Consider the following 6,000-nt stretch of genomic DNA (forward strand, 5'->3'; position numbering starts at 1 on the left):
ACTGGTCCCCATGGCTAACCACCCTCGTATCAGTTGTTGCTGGACCACTCTTGCTACTCCTAATTGGTATAACATGTGGCCCCATTATCCTCAACCGCCTCATAGCATTTATACAACAAAGACTCCAGAGTATAAAATTCATAGTATTGCATACCCATTATCAGCCACTCTCCAATGATACAGATGTTTCAAGGGTTTGATTCCCCATAAGACCAGTGGGGAATGTGATAAAGAGCAGACCCCTAAAAGACCCAAGTTTGTCTCAACCTGTTTCAGCCTTAGTCCCCGACATGTCTTCCCCCCCACCCCCCCACCCCCCCACCCCGGTTAATTCCGCGAACAAGTTTCAGAATAGAACAGGGAAGTTCTCTGAGTTCCCTCAACCCCCTAGCAATGGCTGAACAATGGTGGCAAAGTTTCCCAAGCTGTTCTCATGCCAACTGCCACACTATAGCCCCCCTGATTGTAACCCTGCCCTGAGATAACTGCCACGTTCTGCTTCGGTTTTTTACTTGCTTGCATAGCAACAAAAATGGTATAAAAGTCAGCCTGCTCCTCACTTTGGGGCCATCTGCCTTCCTAGCAGCGCCCCCCTGTGCAAGTGTAATAAATCATCTGATTTGTACCTGAAGTGGAGTCCAAGTCTTTCTTCCCGGTGGCAGTGCCTACAACAGGAAGTTCTAAATGGGAGAAAGCCGAAATTAGTTTTTTTATTTTATTTTTATTTTTTAGAGACAGTGTCTCACTTTATAGCCCTTGGTAGAGTGCCATGGCATCACAGCTCACAGCAACCCCAATTCCTTGGCTTAGGCTATTCTCTTAACTAAGCCTTCCGAGTAGCTGGGACTACAGGCACCCACCACAACACCTGGCTATTTTCTTTTTTTAAATTATGGAATGCTTCATGAATTTGCATGTCCTCCTTGCACAGGGGCCATGCTAATCTTCTCTGTATCATTCTAATTTTAGTATATGTACTGCTGAAGCAAGCACTGCCCAGCTGTTTTGTTGTTGTTGCAGTTTGGCCAGGGCTGAGTTTGAACCCACCACCCTTGGTATATGGGGCTGGCACCACCTGAAATTAGATGTTTTTTAACATGTTCAAGTTTCCCCAGTTTGGTAGGTAGCATGGATGATACTAGAAAAGGTGTCATCACAAACATGTACATATTTTAGTTTTCCAAAAGGAGGACAATGAGTAACATCCACTTGCCATAAATTATTAGGTTGTAAGTCTTGAGGCTTAACATTTGAACAAACTGGTGATACAGGATGTGGCCTGTATCAGGGCCTCTCCAAGCAGCCCCAGCTGAGGCCATACCTTTTGTGTCTAAGCCCCAGACACAGTTGTGGTGTTGGTGCAGCAGCTAGTAGAGAAGCCAGCAGGTTGGAGGGTAGGCAGAGTAGCTGCAGGAGGCTCCAATAGCTGTAGGGGCCAGACAACTGCTGCCTCCAAGTTGCCAGCTCCTGGAGCACCATAGTGTTTCCGCCCTGGCCTCTGTCTCCCTCACCTTACACTTCTGACTGAACAGAGACAACACCCCCACCCTGCAATGGGGGGAGGATATATATATATATCCCTAAACAAAGGACCCAGGGAGAGATTTTTTTTCTGACTTGGGTTTTTTCCCTCTTCCAGAAGCTCTAGAGCAGTGTTTCTCATCCTTCCTAATTGCTGCATTGTTACAAATGGAAAAAAGGGGTCACAACCCACAGGTTGTTCTAGAGCTGCTCTAGAGCTCTAGTGCTTTTTCTGTATTCTTTTCTGTAAAATAAATCCTGTCTTACCAAAGATCTGTAGTCCATGGATTCATTCTTGGAATCCCCAAGACCAAGGGGATTGAAGAAGCAATCTGGCAAAAATATCTGGGGGACTTGTCTGGGAGTGAAGATCTGTGGTAAGCAACAGGACAACTTACCTCTGTCTTGTAGTTCTCTATAATTGATATAATAGAGACTAATAATTCGGATACCCATCAGCCCTTAAAATTGCATAGTTCGGCTGCCGACCTCCAGGTCACAGGTGATAAGCTTTTGGGGAACGAAATTTCTATTCCTCTTGGCTCTATAGAAGGGAGCCAAAGGGAATTTTAGAAGACGTCTGAACCTGTATTCACTGTTTCTCTGGTGGAGAGCCAAGCAAAGAAGTAGTACCCAGAGGTCCTGGGGTCCCCAGCAATGATTCTGATCCCATTGCACTGGAGCGCCTTCTGAAAAACATGCTCTCCCAGCTCTTTTGCTTTCTGCTCTTGTCTTCCTTGGCCCCAAACCTACATCGGCATACCCCTGCCGGTGTCTCCCTCTCTCTGCTTATAGTTTGCATGCTGTGTTTGAATGTTGGTAAAGGATTATTATATATTTAGTTGAATTTGTACTGACTTGTTCTGGTATTTTTCTTTTTCTCTTTCTTTCTTTCTTTCTTTCTTTCTTTCTTTCTTTCTTTCTTTCTTTCTTTCTTTCTTTCTTTCTCTCTCTCTCTCTCTCTCTCTCTCTCTCTCTCTCTCTCTCTCTCTCTCTCTCTCTCTCTCTCTCTCTCTTTCTTTCTTTCTTTCTTTCTTTTTTAGACAGTCTCAAGTTCTTACCCTGGGTAGAGTGCCATGGCATTACAGCTCACAGCAACCTCCAACTCTTGGGCTTAAGTGATTCTCTTGCCTCAGCTTCCCAAGTAGTTGGGACTACAGGGGTCTGCCACAATGCCCAGCTATTTTTTGTTGTTGCAGTTGTCATTGTTTTAGCTGGCCTGCACTGTGTTCTAGCCCACCAGCCTGTGTCTGTGGTGTCTGTGGCCGAAGTCCTTCCCACTGAGCTATGGGCGCTGCCCATTCTGGTATTTTTCAGATGTTTTAAGTGTGCTTCAGATGTTGTGGGTATGTTGTAAGGTCCTTTTCATTGCCTTTCCCTGCAATTAAATTCAATTTGCTTTTTATGTGTTTGAGAAAATGGTTGAACCATGTTAACAGTTAGAGACCTACCCTGTTTTCCCGAAAATAAGACAGTGTCTTATTTTCAGGTGTGCTCCCAAAGATGCACTAGGTCTTATTTTCAGGGGACGTCTTATCTTTCCTGTAAGTAGGTCTTATTTTCGGGGAAACAGGGTAGAAATCGGCTCCAAACAATGGCAAAATGACTCCCCTACTCAGCTTCTCTAGGTGACCAGGAGCCTATGTGGGGAAGCCCAGGGCAACCCCTGCCAAGGCAGAAATAGCCCTAACCCCTAGGCTACAGTTCAGTCTCTTAAAAATGAAGAAAGGCAATAAAAATGACCCCAGGTATTTGATTTTTTCTGGTCTATTGGTGTAAATGGAAAAGTTAAAAAGAATTCCACATTTCTCTAAGACTTCCGCTAATTGTAACTAATTCTAATACAAAAGTTTCAAAGTGTTTCACAACCCTGATTTGTTACTGAGTTTAATTATTGTTGCCTTGCTAACTTTGGAGGAAGAAAGGGAGGTCGGAAAACAGCGTTTAAGACCTGGACGTTGTGGCGGGTGCCTGTAGTCCCAGCTACTCGGGAGGCTGAGGCAAGAGAATCGCTTAAGCCCAGGTGTTGGAGGTTGCTGTGAGCTATGTGAGGCCATGGCACTCTACCGAGGGCCATAAAAGTGAGACCCTGTCTCTACAAAAAAAAAAAAAAAAGACCTGCTCATGTTAGAAAGTCTATTTTTCTTTGTTACTGGGAATTTAGAAAAAGCTTGGAAAAATTATAAAGGGTTACACGTGCAAGCACTGTGCTGAGGTGGGGCTCATCCCCACTTTGATTGACGTGCATATACTCAATGGCAGGTATAGAAAAGGAGTAGAACTTGGCTCCATTAGCACCAGGCTCCCAGATACCTGATTTCTCAGGCTGTGCTTTGGCTATGTAATAAGCACAGTAGAGCCTGTGGATACAAAGTGCTACACTGGTAATTGTGGCTAAATCCAGAGAAGTGTAGGGGCTGGGGATGCCACTCTTCTCAGGAATTCTTTCCCAAGCATTGGAAGGATACTTCCTTTTGTTTGGCTGGAAGTCTTCCTGGGTTGGTCAGAAGATACTTTGACAGCTCAGGAATACAGAGGGTGGGACTGATTAAAGTGCTGGATGTTTATTGTTTCCCACAGATGGGTAACATATTCTCTTGCCAAGATAACACCCCACTGGGATGTATTCCTAGCATTGGGAAATGTTTGGTTCCCAGACACAGAAAAAAGAATGTATGGTTTTTTTCTGCACTCAGGCCTGGCCTCAGTATCAACTCTCCAATGGTGAACAATGGCCTAAACAAGAAGGAAAGTGGTCTGAATGTGCAAGTTTTCTTTTTTTCTCAGAAACAATCCCCAACTGTGTAAAACCTATCCAATTCAGATCTCCTGGCTGTAATAACTTCTCTAAATGGCCAGGGATTCCTGAGAGAGATGCTGTCATCACCTAATTCAAACCCACCATCTACTTCTCCCTCACCTTCCTCTATGCCTTTAGAAAACCCCAAGAAGGAGTGTATTCCCAGAGTTTCTTATATTCCTGTTGGGACCCCCAGAAAGCAATATATCCTTTGTGTCTCTTAGTTGAGTCTGTGGGTAGTGAAAGGGGAAATGCACAAGTATTCACTCCATTTTCTCTGGCAAATTTAAAACAAATTAAGGTTGATTTAGCAAAATTTTCTGATGACCCAGATAGGTACATGGATTTATCCAAGGGTTAGGAGAAAATTTTGACCTCTTTTGGAGAGATGTAATGCTACTACTAGATCAAACTTGAACTTTGAATGAGAAAAATGAAATCTTAGATGAGGCTAGAAAGTGATGTGATTTTTTGGCTTATGTCCAATACTGATAATAGTATGTCCTCTGAGGAAAGGGACAGATACCCTGATGGGAAGACAGGCAGCTCCCTTTGAGGATCCTGAATGGGACCCTGAGAAAGTGGTGGCGTAAACATTTTCTAACATGTATCCTGGAAGGTTTACCTCGATCTAAGAAAAAGCCTATGAATTATTCTAAGTTGTCTACTATTTACTAGGAGCAAAATAGAAAATCCCCCAGCCTTTCTTGAGCATCTTAGGGAGGTGATGAGAAAACACACTAGGTTGGCTTGGCACCTGTAGCACAGTGGTTATGATGCCAGCCACATACACAGAAGCTAGTGGGTTCAAACCCAGTCTGGGCCAGCTAAAACAACAATGACAGCTGCAAAAAAAGAAAAAAAAAATAGCCAGGCATCATGGAGGGCACCTGTAGTCCCAGCTACTTGGGAGGCTGAGGCAAGAGAATCACTTAAGACCAAGAGTTTGAGGTTGTTGTGAGCTATGATGCCTTGGCACTCTGTGAAGGGCAACATAGTGAGATTCTGTCTCAAAAAAAAAAACAAAAAAAAAACACACCCCCAGTTGACACCTGACTCTTTAGAGGGCCAAATTAATTTCAAAGATAAATTTGTCGATCACCCGCCATAATGAACGACACAGTAACTATCCGGACCAGGAAGTTCATGACTAACCGACTACTTCAGAGGAAATAAATAGTGCTTGATGTCCTTCACCCTGGGAAGGCAACAGTACCAAAGACAGAAATTAGAGAAGAACTAGCCAAAATGTACAAGAACACACCTGATGTCATCTTTGTATTTGGATTCAGAGCTCACTATGGTAGTGGGAAGACAACGGGCTTTGGCATGATTTACGATTCTTTGGATTATGCAAGAAAAATGAACCCAAACATAGACTTGCAAGGCATGGCCTGTATGAGAAGAAAAAGACATCAAGAAAGCAGTGAAAGGAACGCAAGAACAGAATGAAGAAAGTCAGGGGGACTGCAAAGGCTAATGTTGGTGCTGGCAAAAAGGCAAAGGACTAAAGACTCTACAGTGATGTTATCTGCAGCCATTGTATAGATTTTTCACAAGAGGATTAATAAAGATTTTTCATGTGTCTGAAAAAAAAAAAACAAAGATAAATTTGTCATTCAAGGTGCCCCAGAAAAGAAAACTCCAGAAATTGGAGTCTAGGCCCTGATTGTTATCGA

The 6,000-nt window shown here is 43.5% G+C and overlaps 1 non-coding gene across 1 annotated transcript; it reads right to left on the reverse strand.

Moving 5' to 3' along the window:
* Positions 1 to 886: 886 nt before the first annotated feature.
* On the reverse strand, positions 887 to 993 carry LOC128597862 (U6 spliceosomal RNA). Its single transcript, XR_008383417.1, has one exon. It is a non-coding gene; the product is annotated as a U6 spliceosomal RNA (small nuclear RNA).
* Positions 994 to 6,000: the final 5,007 nt, after the last annotated feature.

Source organism: Nycticebus coucang, chromosome 10 (genome assembly GCF_027406575.1).
Source record: "Nycticebus coucang isolate mNycCou1 chromosome 10, mNycCou1.pri, whole genome shotgun sequence".
In the NCBI taxonomy this organism is placed as follows: domain Eukaryota; kingdom Metazoa; phylum Chordata; class Mammalia; order Primates; family Lorisidae; genus Nycticebus; species Nycticebus coucang.